The sequence below is a fragment of the Falco punctatus genome (assembly GCF_963210335.1).
Source record: "Falco punctatus genome assembly, chromosome: 2".
Classification (NCBI taxonomy): domain Eukaryota; kingdom Metazoa; phylum Chordata; class Aves; order Falconiformes; family Falconidae; genus Falco; species Falco punctatus.
The window spans coordinates 94,718,685-94,739,778 of NC_137581.1; the positions used below are offsets into that span (position 1 = coordinate 94,718,685).

At 43.1% G+C, this 21,094-nt stretch overlaps 1 long non-coding RNA gene across 3 annotated transcripts in view; it reads left to right on the forward strand.

Annotated features, from left to right (window-relative positions):
* The window catches only part of LOC308059481, a 199,387-nt gene that overhangs the window by 110,507 nt on the left and 67,786 nt on the right, over positions 1-21,094 (forward strand). For all 3 annotated transcript variants that reach the window (XR_013926265.1, XR_013926266.1, XR_013926267.1), the window contains one exon: positions 5,648-12,046. This is a non-coding gene — a long non-coding RNA (uncharacterized lncRNA). The remainder of the gene's footprint in view (positions 1-5,647; positions 12,047-21,094) is intronic.

The window sequence follows — 21,094 nt, forward strand, 5'->3', positions numbered from 1 at the left end:
AATTTTGACAATACCCAGTCACACCATGTTAATGAGAAAAATTTAGCTTAGGCTTTTAAGTTCTGCCACCCACAGACATTGTACCACCCACAGATGTGTTGCTATAACCTTGTCTTCTTCCCTTTATTCCCCCCGCCTCCCTTTCAGTATGCACTAAGGCTGTGAGCCCTCCATGAGAGGGACTCTCTGCTAGACCCTCTGCCCTGCAGTCCTGCCCCTTTGCTTGTCCCCACTGGGAGATCTGCAGGAAAACATTGTGCCCCCGCCCAGCCGCTTTCCATGGGAAGCAACGTACACAGGACACCAGTGGGACCAAAATCACGCTTGCCTGGGTCCCAACCTAAAATTAATTTGGGACCTACTAAATATGCTTCTACCTGGCAACTGGGAAGTGCACCTGGGGTTTACTGCTTCAAGATAGCCCAAAATATTGTCAAGAGCATATTTTAAGACACTCTGCAATAAATTTAATGTTGAATTGAAGCATTTAACAGTTGCCCTGCTCTCACAATTCTAATAACAATTGTACGGTAGGTAACATATGCTTGCACACAGCTTTAAATGCTTCCATATGAGAAGTACTCAGGCAAAACAGAGGAAATTCTGAAAAAAATCCCAAGTGGAGTGAATGGCATGTGTAGAAAACTTGAGAGCACAAAGTATGTGCTAATATTACAGCTGATGAAACAATGACTAAGGCCAACTCTGGTAATTGTCCACAACAATCTGAGAGTGTAAACATGCAAGGGGGGGAGAGAGGGAGAAATTATTTAGCCTGGCAGTCAAGAACAATTTGGGGTTGTGGTGACAAAAAAAAAAAAAAAGAAAAAAAAAGACTGCCAGAGCCCCAGCAGTGTGTACATGCTCAGTCATGCAGAAATTGCCTCCCCGGGTCAAATGCTTGGAGGAGAGAGCTCCTGTTGTGCGGGGACAGCTGCTGCGCCAGCACAAGGGAGATGCAGGAGCCACAGCCGCCCAGGCTCTGCACCGCATTTTTGCCTCCCAGATGAGACTGGGAAAGTGGAGCCCATTGTTCCCGGGTCTTTAGACGCTGCTTTAGTCAGTCACCTCATTTCCATAATGCTCCCTGGCCTCCCAGTAGCCCAAATTGATTTGATGAATACACTTCTGTGTGTTTTAGGATTCGTTATTCCCCACATCCCACCCTCTCAGTTTTGTACTAGGTAATCTTTGTCCCTGAGCAGAAACATCCTGCTGGAGCCTTAATTAAAAACTATGGGCACAGAATAAAAGCATTTTCCTTTGCTCCTCTGAGTGCCAGCCGCATGCTGCTGCCTGCTTTTCTGTTTCAGCTGAAAACGAACAGGAGGGAAGAAGACATCACAGTCTGTAGCTCTAGGATAGGCAGTAGCATGACTTGGGAGAATGGGAGAGGAGACTTCTTTGCATATAGAAAACCCTGGACCCACAAGAACATAAAATTCTGAGTGGAGAGAGTAAGAGAGTGAATGAGTTCTTCCTTCCCCAACGTTCCATCTCTCTTAGACATAAGGCATGTCTGCATTTCGCCATGCTATCATTGCAGCTGAAATGTTTGACACAGAAGAGTTAATAAGCTTCTCTTCAGAAGCTCCTTGGTACACTTGCTAGGTGGTGACCTAGATGTTTTTGAAAGGTTTGACTCAGCCTTCACTTTGCAGGCTCTTGGCAGTCCTGAGAAAAGTGAAGAACCACAGAGAAGAGTCACAAAAAAAATGTGTAGCCTGTTCTGGGAATTTTTGCTTCATGTTGAAGCAAAAAGAAGATACTGCATGTCTGTATGAGGCAACCTTGATTTTTGGATGTCACAGCAAAGCTGTGGAATCATAAAAGTGTTTTAGTTAGAGGGTATCATCAAATATTTGGTGTTTTTCACCATCTTCCTGCAAGTACCCACCAGCTCAGTCAAAAGACGTTCTAGATGTTTTATTTACCCCAAAGACGGGAATTCCTCTTTAACTGGGGACTCTTCATAGATTCAGCTGTCAAGAATTCTTTTCTGTCGTTTAGATTCTGAATTTCTTTTTCTCATCCTTACCATCTCATCCCCAAATTTGTACCAGGCTAATAATTCTTTTACCTCTATTCAAGTCTGGCACCACTGTCATCATTCACCCATACTGGTGTGGTGATCCAGAAGACATCTTATCAACCTCAGTGATGCTGTTTGGTGGGTACAACCTACGTTCAGCAGTGCATCAGATTCAAGATCTCACAGTTTCCCATATAAATATTTGCAGGTGCTCCTTCAGAGTCAGCAAGAATGATATATTTAGTTCCTTCTAATAAGTCACTTACTATAGCTCATTAATCACTATTATTACCCTCTCAATGCATTTGGTGAATGTAGCAATATGGTATTTGAGTACTTCTGAAAATAAGACAGCTCATTAATTGAAGCAGTGTCTAAACCCACTTTTATTTTACTATTCATTAATAAATCCACAAGTAGTTTTAGTTCACAAGAATCTGCAGAATTTAGTATCACTGTAAATATTTGCATAAATAAATAATCATATTCAAAATTACATTCCAAATAGAAGGTGATATTTGCACAAAAATTTGTCTGACCACTATGTATTTTTGCCTCTATCAATCTATTCAAGGAATACATTAAATATTTTTCTCTAAGATTATTAGACTTGCTGTTTCAACAAAGGCTATATGTAAAGTAAAATGTATGTATCCAAATTATTTTTGCAATAATTTCAAGTGATGCATAAATTCACAAAAAACAATTAAAGAATGCAACCAAGGTTGCTAGTGCTTTAGGTACAAAGGCCATGTTACTGATTTTATGAATTTGTTTTTCAGTTGTTCTGTGTAGAAGTGTATTTAGTCCGAATGACTTCTTTTCTGGATGGATGTAGAAGGAATTCTGTCCCTTCGCTACTTAGGAATGTTTTGTCTTACGACAGTAAATACACGTTCATAATTGAGTACTGCAACCCCCTACTAAACTTTGTCCCAACTGTTCAATGTTTGATATTAATGTCTCCCTGGAGTCTTCTTTCCCACGTACAGTGTGACCTTGACCCCATTTGTGCAAAGCATCCTCAGGCAGACCATGAGCATCACCCATTGTCTCACTTTTCCTTTTCTCCCATGGGTTACTTTCAATCCTGATGAATCACAGGTGGATTTATTAGAAAAAGTGAGAGGATCCTTGTAGGATCCTGCCCCTCTTTCCATGTTGAAATGCCAACATCTATCATATTTTAGTGCAAAGCCATAATACTAGACATGGGGAACAGGAGACAGTAGTTTGCAGGGAAAGAAAGCCGCCTGTAATGCTTGTGGTCAGTCCCAGCAGACCCATTGCTTTCAGGCTTTCAACGCTAGTCTTCACCCCACACTCAAGCTGAGACTCTAGTAATGCTCCACGCTGTCTCCTGGGGGAATGTTTCAGTGACCCATGTCCAAATAGCTCCACACTGGTCCTGGCTGTACCAAAGAGCCTAAGTGTTTAATGGTGTCTCACGCTGCCAGACCTGGGCTACGGATGTTCTGTCTCTCTTCCACCCCCACACAAGGTGTCTGCACCTGCTCCTGTTGTGTTGTAGAATAACTTCAGTGAATAAAGGTATTAGCTTGACCTCACAATGGTCATGTTCTTGTACTCCAGCATAGCTTATTTCATTCATCTGTGCTCCTCCAGTCACCCTGCCATTGCTGTCTAGGAAATGTTCTGTGGCATAAACCTGCTCCTCAGGGCATGCTACCAGTGCATCAGCTCTGCTGCACAGGTAAAGGGACAACAGGAAGAAAGAGAAGAGAAATGAGATTATGGTTAATAAATTTCAGCAAATGACATGAAAGCTGTAATCTTAATTTAGGCTCAAATATTGAAAGGACTATTTCAGCATTGGCAGCATCTTCATTTGCATGTTCTGTGCACAACATAGAATCATACAATCATTTAGGTTTGAAATGACCTTTAAGACCATTGAGTCCAACCGTTAACCTAACACTGCGAAGCCCACCACTAAACCATACCCCTAAGCACCGTGTCTACACATCTTTTAAATATCTCCAGGGATGGTGACTCAGCCACTTCCCTGGGGAGCCTGTTCATGTTCAGAGCGCTGCCATCCTGCATCTAAGTAGATGTACCTCTGTACCACAGATTACATGGTGCTTAAAATGATTATGGGGAAGAGAAAAAAAAACCAGCCTGAAACACAGAGATATTTTCTTCAGTCCATGTTAGCGGTGTACATCAAAAGTGAATGCAGCGCTCTGACCTCAGTGGGCACCGTTGGGTAGTAAACACAAAATGTGACAGAAGCCCAACATGTTTTTGAGACACAGCCACTAAATCTCACTCCCTCTGCCTCACAGGAACCAGGCATGTGCAGTGGTGACAAGGAATTGTGAAAGAGCATTTATATGAAGGAAAATATGCACGTAGGTTAAACTGATGCTCAGATGGTGGCTCTCTTGCTCTGACTGCCCGCTGCACCTCTTTTTCCCTCTGTACCCTAGCAGATGAGGCAACACTGCACTGCACACCTTGCAGGACCAGCTCACACAGCTTTGGTAACATTGATTAATCCCAGGTTATGATGCAGCCACCAACCTCCACAGGAAGGAAGGAAGGCTGGCCATACATCCCTGGCTCCTGGCCCGTTTTCCCCAGATTTTTCTACACCTGTCAGCAGCATGTTTTTTTCTGTGAAAACATCCCACAGTTTCACCTGTCCCTTCTAGAACATACTGTGGCGTTGGATTGGTTTGCTTTAATTCATCTGGGTGTGCTAATGGCAGATATCAAAGTCAAATAACATTAAAATACCTTCAGCAGTAAAGGCTATATTGGAAATACTGTCCTTTGTCAAGGAAAGGCAACATTTATGAAACTGGGCATGGAAGACTTGGAGTTTTGGTCTATTTTCTGATTGCATGTATGCTGACTTTTCTCTTAAAAAGTCATGTGCAGATAATTTAAATCCACTGCTAACTTGCATTGGTATTCCATTCAAAAATTTTCTATAGACCAGATGTTATTCCACGGTTTCCATAGATATCTAACATGCTTCTTACAGCAAGGAAGTATTCTCTTAGATACCACTGTGGTAATTATTAGCAAATGTTCACTGGCAAAAGGTAATTAGCAAGTAATTAGTAGGAAATAGAAGCAATCAGGCCCTGCAAAAGTACCTCCACTGGGATCACAGACTGGATAGAGGAGATGCAGAACATCATCTTTTTAGAACCTTAAAAAAATAAGAATTAATACACGTAGAAATACGATTCAGCACAGCAAACTGAGGCTGCAAATATCTTTGAAGGATGCTGCAGCCCCAACAGTAACCTTCACTAATAAGGACAGCTGTGTCCAGGGAAGGTTGTGATTAGCAGGTTTGCACTGTGTATCTCGAGACCAGCGATCAGTTGACAGGGAAGCAAGCAGGCAGGAGCATACATAAGTAACCGCTGCTGTTTCCTTATAATTGCAAATGCAAAGCACTGAGGGACAGCAGGTCTGGCATGTACTACTCAGTAAAACTGGAGGGAGGGGACAAGAATGCAATCACAAAATTGATAGCTCTTTTAAAAAGGACATGGCTGTTTTAACTCTTCATGGCTGAAAGGCTTTCAATGTGAGGATATCTTACTAACTAAGTATATATTCATTCATCCTCAGGGCAGCGTAAAGAAGGGACTCCTATTTTGGAAACAGCCCCCTGTCACAGGCAGAGCAGCTGATGGAACAAAGAACCACATTTGTACATGCTCAGTGACACCCGCGACTACGTATTGCTGCTGGAGCCTGGCACTGCTGAAGAGGTGTCACTACATCCACAGAAATCATCCTTTCATCACACCCTGCGGTGCATCTGGCCTCAATGTTAATATTTTGGTTCAGAAGAGTATACCAGAGACGGATGTGAATGGAAAGGAAATACATTGCATGTGAAGTTGACAGATTGCTTCATGCTTTACTCAACATTAAAAGACTGATTGCTTTTTTTCACCCATGAAAGTGCAAGATCCCTTACTTTATCATTTACTATTCTACTTGCACCCATGCCAGATACCATTTCTGATGTCAAATCACCCCATTCCCTCTTGGGATACCAGCAAGACTTGGAGCTGGTTTTCTCTTCATGAAACAGAGAAGTTAACTCTGCGTTGGGACAGCTGGGACGTAGCTGTCAGTTCCTTTTCATTATTAGCAGCACCCAGCTGGATGTCTGGAATTCACAGACACTGGGGGAGAATCATGTTTGCTTGAATTTTAAAAACAGGTTGCTTGCTGGGAATGAATACCCTGCAACAGTTGCTCAACTTTGCCTCTCTGAAAGCAAAAGTAATCCCAGAGGCTGCTAAAAGGTGAAGAGAAACCAAACTACTCTTTGCTCATCAGTTCAGAATCTGCTTAGTGCTTGAGGGTTTTGCTTTTGCTGCAAAATAGTCTGCACATGAAATGTTTTTTTAAAAGACAAATATCTGTAACAGGATCAAAGCTAAGGAGAAACCCCAAATTCTTATTACTTGAAAAATCAATGCCCGTTGTCACTAATTCCTTGTAAAGTAAATAGTTGTGCAGCTCTAGCAGCTTCAGGATTTACATGAACTTTGGATGAGAATCTATTGCTGGGCATGTTAAAGTTAAGATCATAAATAATGTTCTGTTTGCCATATGTCAAAGGAGCAACCTTTGCTTAATTCATAGCCCAAACATTAGGATTTGTGCAGTGGCACTGCTGCTTGGACAAAATTTGCTGAATTTCTCGTAGCAAGGGCTTGCAGCTGGTGTCTATGATAAGAGTTTAAAACATTTCTCTCCTTAATCCAAATTAGCAAATGACTTGCAGGAGTCATTTACTTACTGGCCTCTCAAGTAAACTGCCTGTTACTAAACTAAGCTTGTCATGTGTGACAGATGAAGGCAGTCCCCTTCTGGGTTGCTAAGACTGCTGCTAAGGGCACAGGGCTCCACTTCGTTTTGGCCTTGCTTTGAAGTAAGTCTGGTTTCCATATTGCCCACATGGGAACAGAATCCTGGTGGAGATGTCCTCAGACATCTTTCTTCTTCCTTTATTTTAGGTTGGTAGGGGTTTTTTGGGGTTTGGTTTTTTTTTTAATTTTTTTTTTCTTAGATCACCAAAGCTTGGGCTAGCTAGGTGGTCATTTCGCTCCCATTTCTTCAAAGTTGGAGCTACTTTTCACCTAGCTAAAGTTGTGACCATCCCTCAGTTGTTAAGTCTGGGCTACAACTTACACGTAACACACACTCTTCATAATGACTGAGAAATCTCTGCCTGTTCAATATTTTCTATGCAACAAGTTTTACTAATATGCTGAACTAACCATCACTCAAAACTATAACCAAACTGTGACCTTAAATAGCTAGCTCTAAAAGCTTGAAAAACAAACAAATGTGTTTTGTAGAAGATCATTTACACATAAACCAAACTAACCAACAAAGCCACAAAATTACTTTTATGTGTAAAAGTAAATATGAGTCTTACGATAAAATACTAAAGAATATGAAAAGGAGGGATTAGGGCTGCCATTCTTCTCACACTCAGAGCATGCATGGCAAACTGTAGGCTCATTCCAGCTAACCTGTGTTAAATATGATATATGCAATGGTGTGCAACCGCCTTCAGTGTAACTTTTCTAAAATCCCTGTGTAAAATTTTCTCCTGCTTCTCTTATGTTCTTCATGTTTGTGCTAGGTCATCTGGGACAGAGTTATTTAGTCCTGCCCAGTTCTAGTGAACCAACACCCAGGTCACAACCAGGCAGTAACTACAAATTTTGCTGGTGGTTTCAAAGCATTAACTGATGGAAACACAGTCTTAGTGAGCTGACACATGTGATTAGAATTATATTGGCATTATTTCTGTTCAGGATCTTTAGGGTAAAAGAGAAGTGAATCCAAAAGCTTAAGCACACTCTAGCCCTATGTTGTTTTTTTTTTTTTTCTGAAGTGTTTATATTACAGAATAAAAACATCTCCCTTCAGCTATATTCAATAAGACTATTGAGAAATGTAATCTCACACCACCTTCCCCCAAGGCCTTCCAGGATTCTTTGTGAAGCAAAACTCTTCTGTTCCCACCCCAAACTTCTTGAGTTCCAGGTATATACATAAAGATGTGGCTGGCCTGCAGAAAGGCTTGTTTTCTTTTTCTAAGCCAGGGTTGTGGTCTATTAAAAACTCAGGCAGACCGATTGCTCTGTGAATGTCTTTTGGTGTTATTCTCTCTCTAGTGAGGCTCAGCCTTCTGGTGTGTGCACGTGTCTGTTCATGGCCAGAACTTCAGAGCAGATTTCAAGCCAATCTTGTGGCTTGAAAGTCCCAGCCCTCAGTCCACCTCCCTGGAATACGGCTATAGGTTATTGAAGTCCGGTGGCTAGGCAGTGGCAACAAGGGGAGAACTGTCAGCTTTAGTTGAGTTTGGTGCTGAGCACAGCTGAAAATCCACTTTACTGGCACACAACTGAAAAATACCCAATCTTTTTATAAGAACAAGCAAGCTGGCTAGTTTGTTCTGGGACCTTGACTAAGTTTGGTAGGGAGAGTTGCAGCTCCCATTTGACTCTAGAATATTATTCTGTGATCATCAATATCAGAAATACACACCAGCAGTCAGGTGTGATTTGGACATAGTTTGGCCATAAAATGGCATTTCTTTTGAATAAGGTATAGTTCCCAGCAAAGTCTTGATCTCATTCTTTTGGTTCTATGTTCATGCCATTCCAACTGTGAGAAAGAATTCTCAGGGCAAAATTAGGGTAGCATGGACAAGCATATACCAGATGAGGCATAAAGTTTTCTGGGACAAAGTTAATTTTCACAGATATTTCAAACACAAAAAAATTGTGATTGGAGGGAACATCTCAAGGTCATCCAGTCCTCCTGGAGGTCATCTGGTCCAAATCAACAAAGTGCATTTCTACCTGATCAGTTCTCTGCATCATAGACCAACTGGATTTTTTATGTGGTACTCAATAAAAGAGACCAGGTCCCTGCATGACTGAATTACTGATCGTTGAAAGTGTTCTAAATTCATCTTTTCTTTTTCATTTGTTTTAAATACACTTATGATACAACAGACTGGGAGAATCTGGCAAGATGATCATGATGCTCTGTCTTTATGACTGCATAAAAGAAGTCCAAGAACTTCTCTGCCACCACCAAGCCAAGCCTCATGGTCCCCTCCAGAGCATATTTCTCTTTGAGGTGGCCTAATCCAGGGTTAGGCAGTGAGCTAGCAGTGGGGCAGGGTATGTGATCAGGGTCCAGTCTTGTGTGTCCTCCCTCCTTCCCCTTTACTTGGCAGTATAGATATGCTCATAAACAGTTGGTGAATTCCTTTATTCTTGTGGATTACATGTGAGCTATAAACAGGCAAAGGTTGCTTTTACCTACCTTTATAGCTCTCACAGTCCTTAGGACATTTGGCCACACATCCATTTCCAACATAAAACACATCATCTTGAAATGATCCACTTCACAATCCCTGAACTGCTCCAGTAGCTGCAGATGCAGATGCTCCAGCCATCTCTTTTTCTTCCTTACTTTTCTGTTTTTCACTCTAGACAAGACAACCACAACTCCAAAGTGCTCCCAATGTGGAAAGGAGCACTTCTTTACCAAATCCAGGCATTTACAATATGGTACAAGTAGGGCAAGAACTTAATGAATGACCCGTATCCATTTATCAGAAGGTTAATCAGTGGTAACTCCATAGTCAGGAGATGAGGTACAGAGATATAAGAGTTCTGGTGCAGGCCTTCTACAGAGTGTTTTGCAAAGTTTTAGCATTAAAATACAGAAGCCTGTATTTGGAATAGATAATATATGCAGATAAACTTCTCAGCAGCTGATCTGAGTTCTATCAGTTTGAAGGCATTTTTAAAAAGCAAACAAACCTGAAAAAGACCTCTTGGGATTTCTTTTTATGTTTTCTTAAATGGTTTATCCATTCCCATATTTCCCATCTGCTGAGCCTAACAAGTGGTCTGAAAAGTGCACCTGGCTCCAAGTCTGAACTTCAGAACGGGCTTCCCAGAAGACAAACCATGACCCCAAATTCACACATCATTTCCTAAGTAACCCCATTTCCAAAACATCAGATCTATGCTAGTTACCTTGTACCTTATTTGTATCAAATTACCTACTTACTTGTACAGCAAATGCCCTGAGGAAAAAAAAAAAAAAGATTCACAGTGACTCCAAATTTATCTTCAGCCTCCGAGAACAGAGAAATGTAAGAAGGACCCAGCAAAGAACTGTATGTACTAGCTTCTATAGCACAGTTGAAATCAAGAGAAAGGATCGCTAAATCCTCTACAACACCTGGCATATAAAACCTTACCTCCCTCAAAATCCACAGAGATGCTCATGGAGCTTACCTGCAGAGCCTGAGAAATAATTAAACCAAGCAAGCTGATTCACTGTTTTCTGGCTACATGAATTCTGTGCTACTGCATGATTCTCCACAGCAGTGGTTCAAAACAAAAGCAAAGCTGGCTTTGTCAAGGGACTAACGCATCCAGCCAGGATCCCTGTTGCATCCAAGCATTTTAGAATCTCGTTTTTTAGAATTTAGAATCAAAGTAATGCAATAAAATTCTGCATGCTTCTGCCACAATGTGCTTCTCCCAGTAAATGCCACACCATTCAGTGGCAGCAGATCAGCTTGTCTTATGGATCTGTTTCTGTGGTGCCATGGCCTTGTGAGGGTGTGCACCCTCCTGCAGCTGGGGGATGCTTGACGGTATTGATGGTGCTTCAAGTGTTCAAGTTACCCTGAGCCTTGAGGACACAAACAGGGGATAACCTTCATATGGGGAAATATTGACTGAAGAAACACTTCTACAGCTTCTGCTGAAAAACATATCCCATGGTAGATACCTCATTTTGAAATAAGGTGATTTTGTTATAACTGTTCTTATCTAATATGAATGGTTACTCTGCTCCAGTCAGAACCAGGGCAGAATAAATGAAAACAAACCGTATTCCAAAGATAGGCATTCACTCAGTTTTACGGCTACCCTTCAGATTGAAGCACATAGTGCAGATTAATTCCCTGGGAAGGACAAGCCTGGACTTTACATGACAGTCTGGCTGTGGGAAAGGCCCTTTGTCTCTGCCTCTGGTGCTCCTGGGGTGCTGAAGCAAACCAGATGTTTTCCACCAGGACAGCTCATGACCAGGTGGAAGAGGAGCTGACGATGTGCCAGCTTGTTCTTGCCCCTTCCAATCTGGAGTAAAATATTATGGTTTCTGGGCTGGATAACCTAAGCAGGGAAACACCCAGTGCTTCACCTCATCCTGCCTTGCTCTTCTCAGTATGGCCAAGGTGATCCTTGGCAGCAAGGAGGTGATTCAAACCCTCCTGATCACCTGACTCAAGGCAATTCACCGCAAAATGGGAACAAACATGAAATCTGTCACCTGTATTGCAAAAGCACGTGATGGCATTTGTAGAGGAATTTATAGAGGAAGGAAGGCAGGTTAATTAACATTGATAATATACAGCTGTGGGCTGGCTTCAGGGGCGGTGGATAATGTGCAGCTGTGGCTGGTTCCTGCTAAGTAGTTAAATAGCTCTAAGGGGTGTGGAAGAGAAGCAGCCAATGAAGAGAGACCCAGAAGAAGCAGAGAGAGGAGAGAGAGCTTGTGTGTGAGTGCTCTGGATGTAGGAGAGACAAGGGGAAGGATGCAGCAGAAGCAGGGTGGACTGGCCTGAAGGGTATGAAGAAACAGCACAACCAGTAGATGAAATCTTGAAACATTGTGGGGGATTGGTGGCTGTGCCGGGGCCTGTTAACCTGGTATGGAATGGTAAAAACCTTGTTGCAGCTGGCTAGTTCTGAGAGTGCTGCAACAGACATTAGTGAAAAATGACCAGTGGGTACTTGCTTCAGGAGACAGAAAGCACATTGTGCCTTTGATGAAATCTCACTTAAGAAGAGAAAAAAATATATGTGAGACTTCACTTTCTCTCCATAACATGACTGGCAGCTCTGTAACTTTGTCAGCTTTCCCATGTACTTAAAATAAAAGGAATATCTTCTTATGGTAAGTAGTACCAAATGCAGACGACTCTTACACTAAATTGTGTCTGCCTGAAGAGGAGAGTTATTATGGTGCAGCACAGAAGATTTATTATGTGGTGACTTCTTTCCTGAAATTAGTGTCTGTCTTTTGTTTTAATCCTTGTGTATATAAGGGAAATAAAGTCATAAGACATTGAGTACTTCTACCTCTTAAGGACACTCTGTGTTGCCAAGGAGAAAGCTCAAAGTTTGCATAACAGCAAATGACAGAGCAGCCTCAATTTTGCAAGCATGTAGTAATTTTGCTGTAGCTGAAAAGTCCAAAAGGAAGCCTCCTGTCATTTCTAGCACAAATCACTTGTTTGTGTTGCTTTTTGGCACACAAATGCAAGGAGAAATAGTAAGGTACTTTTCAGCTCGCAGGCACTCATTTCCTTCTCTGAGGCAGCAATAATCATTGTTCAAATTAATCTTTAAAAACAGGAAGCTTTATCGTTATGATTTTCTAGCAACCTCACCCTTTCTTGTGAACCTGACCCTGGCTACGAATAATCTGCTTTGATTCAAGCACAACTACTATAGGGCTGAAGTGCAGGTATTTCCTATTTTGCTTTAAAGTATATATGGCATGTGCTTAGAAACAGCCCTCCTCAGGGTGATTCATCCAGCCCTGAGCAGGAACACTGCTTAATAGAGCTTTACAGAGGAGACTCATGTGTTATAACGTGCTTTTGCTTATGTTTTATTTCTGTGGAATAGAGGGAATGAAGTGAGACCTCTTGCACTGGGGAAATATTATCTGAGAGGAAAGCAGCAGGAAAGTGCTGAGGATGAATTTGCATGGACCACAGTGCAGATTATGTTTTTTGATGTATAAGCAACAAGTAAATGCCTCTCCTGGCAGTACTTAGCAAAAGGGCCTCTATGTAGAAGCATAGCAGCCTCACTGCTGCGATGATGTCTTCAGCTATTTAATCCTTTCTTGAATGGATCCTTGACAGCACATACAGGGTTCGACACATACAGGCTTGGTGGCGCTCACTGTTTGCTCTCCAGGAGAGAAGTTGCTAGCCAAGCCCACTGCCCAACCAGCGCCACCCTGCAGTATGGCAGGCCTGAGCTTGCTGGGGAGTGCCACTGAAACCCCCAGCCCCACTCTGTGCTTCTGCAGCAGAAATATCCTCTGAGATGCCCTAAGCACTGGGCTGCCCCATGGGAGTGCTTAACCTCTCCACTCCACAGGCAAGCTGATGCCCAGCTGCTGAGCCCCTGGGCCATGTTAGCCTGGGAGATAGCTGTCATCGCTTTTGTCTCGGGCTTTTGACTTTTGCTGGCTGTGAAGTAATCCTGGGGTGATGATGGCAGAGGAAGGAACATTGGCCCGGATGCAAAACACTACTTAAGACTGCTTTAACCCCAGGAGGGCTCAATGAACGCCTCTCTAAACCAGTCCAGTGAGCAGGCATTTAAACAGCTAACAAGGAGAGCCAACAAGAAATAATTTGGAAAGAACAGTAAACCAGGTCATTGTAGGTTTACAGTTATCTTCAGTTCCAGTAGAAAACAGCGTATCTGACTCTACTTCTTGCAGGTATTTTACTGCTTTCTTTAAGCAGGCTGGAGAAAGGTAATGGGAGGGAGTCTGGCAACTTAGTTTCCATGTTGCCTTGTACAATTTTGATAATCCTAAACCTCTTGTTTATCCTGGGATCTTTCCCCTATGTGTCCCCCACCACAGCATTGTGGCTGTTCAGAGGAGTGCAGTGCAGATATACAAGGGTCCAAGAGCAGCAGCTCCTAGCATGATACATGCACTGACTGAGTTACATTGAGGTCAATGTACCTAAATGAGTCGCTCTGGTTTCCAGTTCCAGCACTGGTGGCACCCTCTTTATGACATGGTCTGGTCTGTCATTGTGGTGTGTCTACTCTGCATAGACATCAGCCAAATTAGCTGCAAAGCCAGAAGCCAGGGCTGTGTTGCAAGCAACTGGTCTACCTTGGTAAAAACTGCTCTTAAGATCACAGCCAGTTCCTGAAACAGCTGTTAAGATCCTCCTGCAAGCTCCACTCACTGACTGCTGTCTCTTGGGGGCTGTTGTCTGCACTGCCTCCAGTGCTCAGTCCATCCTTCCCCTCCTGCTGACTGTGGCCCTCAGGCCCTTGCCTTTTGCTGGCACCTCCAAGGAAGTCCCCCTGCATCTCCAGCAAAGGGCCATATGGATGCTCACCAGCCAGGCTGCTCCTGGTGCCTTCCTGAGCGCCTCCACAGAGCCCTGTACAGTATGGGCTCGCTTAGGTCCCCTGCGCACCCCGGCATGCCCAGAAGTGTCTGGGGAGCTGCTGAGGAAGTGACAAGGGCTGGCTGCAAATATAGGTTGTCTCAGCTGTGAACTTGGCAGTCAGGAACTGCAAAAGTTTTTTGTGGTCTAAAGCAGCATTCTCAGTGCTTTTTATTCTCCGGGGTTTGTTTTGTTTTGGACACACCAGAGATCACTCATAACAAATGAAAAAAGGGGAGAGGAGGAGGATTTCTCATTTGCAAACATAATGCTCTGCTTCCGGCAGAGGAGATTTTGCAAATCTTCTGCAAGGGAAGCAGAAGATCACCACGGAAAGTGCACCAGGCTTTACACCCACAGTACCTGTGTGACAATGCCCAGCTGGCTGACAGGAACAGGCTCTCTCAAGCTTTGTTTCTGCTTAGTGTAGCCAGGAGGTTTTGAACATGTCCATGTCACACCCCAGGAGGATGTGTATAACTGCATGACACAGGGCAGAAAGCGTTTCAGAGGGCAAAGGAAGAAAAAGGCTCTACAGACTGAGAAGGAAACACGAGAGCAAGCAAACTGGGACAAGAGTCTAAGCTCTTTCCCCTGGATGCCTTCCCAATCTGTGACTTCTCATTATTTGATTATCACAAGAAAAATCTAAACAGCGTACTCCCTGATTGCTGAATAAATGCTATCCCATAACATGGGCCGTACTTACATACTTCACATTTTTATTGGTTCATATGGGGCCTGAACACTCTGGTAACATGTATGAGACAACTGTAAAGAGCTAGAACAGCTGAGATGTTGCCTATTGCAACAAATCAATCAAGACAGACCAGGTCAAATGTTTCTTGATATTGCTTTTTATATTTCTATTTTTATATTTCTGTTTATTATAGGTTTAATGAATGTAGTGCCCAGCAACCTCATCTGTGGTGTCTGTTATGCATGGCTCCAACCAGAGAGCTTACTGAAGGCTTTTCCTTGTCTTGTTAAGTAGCAGCTGTGTAGAAGATGGACATGGATGATCAAATAAGAGAGCAAATGAGGCAACACTGCACAACAAGCACAGCAAGCTGAAGGTGTCAATTCCTTGTTGCAGTTCACCTTTTTGTAGACAACACAGCAAAGGTCACTTTTAAGTTCATATTCAAACTGCTGCACAGTAGCCTGCTCTGAGAGAGTAGTGGATCAGTGGTGAATGCGTGCTGACTCAGAGGAGGCATGGGAGGCTGGTGAGCCTGGGATAAACCATATAGGTCTCTGGTAGTGAAGATGCACAGCACTCGCTTATGTAGTCACACCAGGGTGCAAGTGGTGGGATGTAGACAAAATGGTGTGCCAGGAAAAAGCATGCCATGGTTAAATCTTACAAGACAGGAGGCAGAAGGGGTTATGCCCCTAAAGCAGAAGGGTAGACAGCTGGTGACAGTTTGGGAGAGAGAAGCAGCAAGGGGTAAACAGCCTCTTTCCTTCCTAGTTCTTGAGGTATACAGTGATGATTAAGATCTGAACTGATTTATATTGACTGAAGCTATTGCTGTCTCATTTATCCCAGTTCTTCACAATGTACCCCCCTTCTCACACCGGAGCCATCACTCTGCTCTTATTGATCATGATTTTGCATAAGGAACAGGCTGACTTTCCTTCCCACCCACACACACTTGTCAGGCTTTTTGTGTAAAATACTGATTATTAAATCCTTGGGCACCAAATTTCTTGGTCTGAAATACTCCAAGCCACTCTTGACAATATTCTTCTCTCTTTCTAGCCTGCAAAGCACTCAGAAAAGTCATATGCAAAGCTAGCTTTATTGTAGCTAGTGCAGAAATTTGAGCTTTGCATGTGGTATGAATCTCAGTAAAGTTTTCCATTTCTTCATTCAACAGGAATGTACATGCACAAATCCTAGCTTTGCACATCAGGTGTTGTACATGTGTCAGTCAGGCAAATGCAAAATTGCAATTCTGTCTAAGAAGCAGGATACAAGCAAACAGTGTTAATGGCAATCCCCTGCGCTACTGTTCTCACATATCCTTGGCAGCTTGTCCCTCTCATAATACCATGTCTTTCATAAAAGAAAAAAAAAACAACCTTCTCTTTCTTTTTCTGAGGCCAAGGTTTGGGCTACACAGAATTCAATCCAGGAAATGCAAGAAGGATGTGATTTTTTTTAAGCGGCATTAACAGGTAGTGTGTAGGCAATTAAATCATTATCACAGCGTTTAAGCCAGTTTAGTGAGTTGCGTAAAGGGAGTAGGCAAGAAAGAGGTAGAAAAGATACTGTTCCTTTCATTTTTTGAACAAACCTAGAGCTGTATTCCAAGCTCTTTAAGGAAACTGAGTAGTTACTGATTTTATGAGAACACCTGAAATTAAATAACACTTACAAATTCTGCCTGTAACACAGCCCAAGAGAAGAGAATGGACCCAAGAGAGGCTGTTCATGATGATACAGGTCGCCATTTTTGACATGGGTAGGGTTTTGCACCCTGGCTGTCCTGCTCCACACATGTTACTGCTGAGAACAGTGGTCTCCCTGCCTCCTCTTAGTGCCTTGCTTCCTCATAGAACAAAACAAGTGAAATATTCACCATACCAAAGGAAAAGGTTAGCTTAGTACCCTGCAGTCAGTACTGGCACAAGGGAGGGGAGAAAAGGAAGAATGAATCCCCCTTTCAGCATCAGCTGGCTGTAACATGAATTTGCACCCTGCAGTCTTGCCCACGCCTGCCTCTTTGTTTCCTTCAGATTGTACAATCCATTTAAACCGATTAACTAATGGGATACAAATTCACAACGTACCCATGCATCAATAAAGCCTGTAGTAAAAAAAGCATTTTAAACTCCTTCTATCACCAGCTTTGCCAGTGAGCTTGACTCCAGCTCAGCTTGGTGCCCTGGCGCCCTGTGCCAATGTATGCCTGCTGCTGGCAGGGGCTCTCTGCACTCCCACCCAGTCCCACCAGCTCCCTCCTCCCCTGGGTACAGTCCCCGTGTGGGTGCTCCTGCAGTGGGGGGCTGATGTAGCTTTTGTGACCCCAGCCTCAGCTTGCCATGCCATCACACAGGGAAGATGCTGCACAGAGCCCAGGCCTTCCTCATGCTCTCTTTCTGCCTCTTCATGCTATGGCCACCAAAAAGGAAAGATGTCTTGAAGACAGGGAGAGACAGAATGGAAACAAGGATGAGATGGATTTTTCCTGGTCCATCTCAAATTTATTCTACACTCCTCACTTTGAGAAGAACTGATCTATCACGTATTCCCTCAGCACTCTGACTAGGCTTTTGGTTTTGATTTAAAATAACCACAACTTAAACTAAATTAAGATAGCTACTAGATTTTTCTCTTTTTTCCCTTTAAGAAGCCAAAATAGATGAAAGGAAGAGTTAGTGTCAGGAATTTTTCCAGATGAGTTTTCTTTTGATGTTGTGGTGCAGTCTATATTTATTAATGATATTTAATACCTGCTCTCAGTTTAGTGTTTGTTGTGTTTCTGGGTTTTATTGTTATTATTATTTTATACAAGTATGATGAAGGGATTCTAGTGTTAGAGTTGTGTTTCAGTCCCCTCAGTTATCCTGGAAAGATTTCTGGCAGGCTGGATAGGAAGGAAATAGAAGGTTTAATGACATCAGGGCATGGGTTGCTGATACCAGAACATCACCTGTTAATATACAGCAACCAGTGAAAGATGCGTGTATGCTTTAGAAGGAGAAGCATTTCTTATTCTGAATGGTGAGGGAGGACACACGTGCATGTTGTTTCTTTCAGAAAAGCTTTTACTCTGACATTATCAAGAGGAGAGATGGAACCTCAGCAGACTCACTTTTAAGCACTGAAGAAACCAGTTAAGTTTCAGAGTATTGGCATCTTTTTTTTGAATTAAAGATTGCTCGATATTTTTATCCTCCAAACATTTTTTAGCATCCAAATTTACTTTAGGTGGTTTCCCCAGGCAATTAAGTAAAGAAAGCAGCTCAGTACTATTCATTTGTCTTTATCTTGCTTCATGCTGTGCCTGGTGGCAGAGTGTTGTCCTTCAGTTTCCCATGGTTTTTCATGAAAAATGAGAACACTGAATTCTTCACTGGACAATGCAGTTCTGCAGTTGTGTTTGTTTTTGCAGATTAAAATCCTATTTCAGCACAGTGTTAGCTTTGGACCCAGCACCTAGTGTTAGCATGGTGTAGGCTTGGCTGCTACATTTCTCCAGGTAAAGCACAGCTGGCAAGCGTTAGATATTCATGTCCAAAATAGCCTTTTCTATAGCACAGCAAGCAGAAAAAAGTTCAGGGATTTTCATCTACCACATTTGTTGCGGTGGTTGAGCTCGTAACATTGCTCAGTGTTCAAGAAGGGTGAGGATCCCTGAGTGCTGCTAGTGGAGGGTGGTATCAGCAATTTTTAAAGAAGAGCAGAGAGGAAACACACACTGAAGGACAAGAAGAGAAAATGAGTGGAGGAAAGAGGCAAGGCAGAGGAAAGAAAAGGAGAAGCAGGCAGAGCAAGACAGAGAAATAAGTAAAAAGAGTGATGTGCTGGAGCTGAGAAAGCAGAAATGGAAGTGAAAGAGGGGGTGTTCTGGAGGACAACCCACACCAGCCCAGCCGCAGTAGGTCAGCACTCTGTGTGATCCTTCAGCACAAGCCCAGAGGAGTGGTCTCTCTCCCAACTGCTGCTTAGGGACACCACTGTGCCAACCGGCCACCAAACAATGCTGGCCTGCCCTTCTCAGTCAGGCAGAGCAGCATGAAATGAGGTCCTCTGCAACAGAGAGTACACAAAATAGGGTAGGAAATCCCTCCTGGCTAAGGGAAATAGCCGGGAGTCAAATATGCAAAATCTCAGAGCTTCCCATCACTGCTGTTATTTATATCAGTCCTGATCCATTTTTATGCTGAAGTAGCTTCATGTATGGCTTCCCTAGTTGGCTGAAGCTAAGAAAAAAATGAAACAAACAAAGGGTAGCACTTCCCCACAGTCAGTAGCCTCCCATTAAGTAACCAGCTTGCTGGGTAAGAGGTTCCTTGTGAAGTCATGGTCACTTGTTATTTTCATTCTGCTATGTCAGCCTTTCTGGTGTCTGTGTCAAAGAAAAAAGTCAGTTGCCTGAAACAAACTCCAGTTGAACTGAAGACTGAACTAGCCCTACCAAAAGCCTAACAAGTCATTTCCATATCTTCCCTATTTGTTTTCTAGTCAGGAAAAGTCCCCCTTAGTTTGCCAAATTTTCAGAATTTTCAGCTCTTGAGCTGTAAGTTTGGAAGCATTTTTTTGTGGGTGGTTTGACTTGCTCTTTTTATTTTGTTCCGCTTTCATTCTATGTGGCTACACAGAGTGCCAGGGCAGAGTGGACAGGAGTGCACTCTCCTGGCCCATGCACGTTTTCACATTGGGCAGAGGTAACCTAAAGAGCGAACTCTCTTCTGGAGCCCAGGCTACACGGCCCAATATTCAGTTACTCTCACAGCTGTGGAAGTTGTTAGTGAGGCCAGCGCTGCTTATTCTGAAGTATTTGTCAAGTTGTGCTATGTGAATCCAAAGGGACATCTGGTCTGAACTTCTCTAGAAATGCTTATCTCTAAGCGGATTCAGCTCATTTCTTTAATTTCTGCTTTGGTTTTGGTCTGCCTCGTCTCCATGCCACCACACCACTGGGGCAGCTTCACTTAGAGCAGAGCTTCCTTTTGAAAGATGATGATTCATATGCTCCTACCATGACTCTCTGCAGCCTTCCAGACAACTGCTTCACTTGCCGAAAAAACCCCAAACCAGAAATAAGAAGTTCATAGCCAGGTTGTTGGTGTTGTAGACTAAAGTAACACTTAACAAATCAATCATGCAGTCAGCTTACACATTCTCATTTTGTCCTTGTGAAAGGTTTGTAATAGCACTTTTGTTAGGCTATTCGGTGCTCTTACACCACTTCACAGGTGGGTAGCTTCATCTGTCAGTGAAGGTACAGAGCAGGATGAAGCATCAATGGCAAACACTAAACTTTTAATTCAGTAACTCATTTAATGGCAAGAGTGTGCCAAAGTTTGAAAAAAACCCTTTATGACTGAATCACAGTCCTGATTCTTACAAGCCCAGATTTTAACCAGGCTGCTTTCTTCACTACCTATTCATTTGTGTTCATTGCAGGCTGTATTTTTGTAACTTATGTCAGAGAAGTGTCTAAGCCTACCACAAAAATTCCTTCCAACCCTTCTTTTTGCAGTGACCTTTCCATGCAGATGCTCTGCAGTGAAGCTGATCCCCTGCGAGCCCGACAGGGACAAGCCAGGAAATGAAATGCTGAGAATCTCAGGCTTGAGCTGGAAGGCAGCCAGGGCATACTCCGAAAGCAGGCAGCGACGCTTCTGCCTTGAATGTAGGTCACCGCTAACTTATGGAAATTCACTGCTCATGTGAAGAGTGCCATGAAGCAGAGCTTTAGGGAGAGGAGGCAAACGTGTAATGCTTTCTGTGCGGTAATTACAGCAGTGAAAGGAGGAAGATGCCGACTGCTTTGGCTTTCTCTACTCCATTTTCACCAGCTTTGTAGAAGTGAGGCATATGAGCATCTGACATCACTAGAGAGATTCCTTGAGGGCACATTTCATTTGGAAGCATAGTTCAAATACAAAATTTCTTGACATAAATAAGGCATCTGCCTTTTGTCTTTTTAAACAGATTATGCTCAAGAAGTTGTTCCAGGCTGAACTCTATTGTCAAAGGAGGAGTTGCCTGTGAGCTAATCTCCCCATTCCCTGCAGATCCCTGCCCACCAGCCCGCCTGCAGCAATAA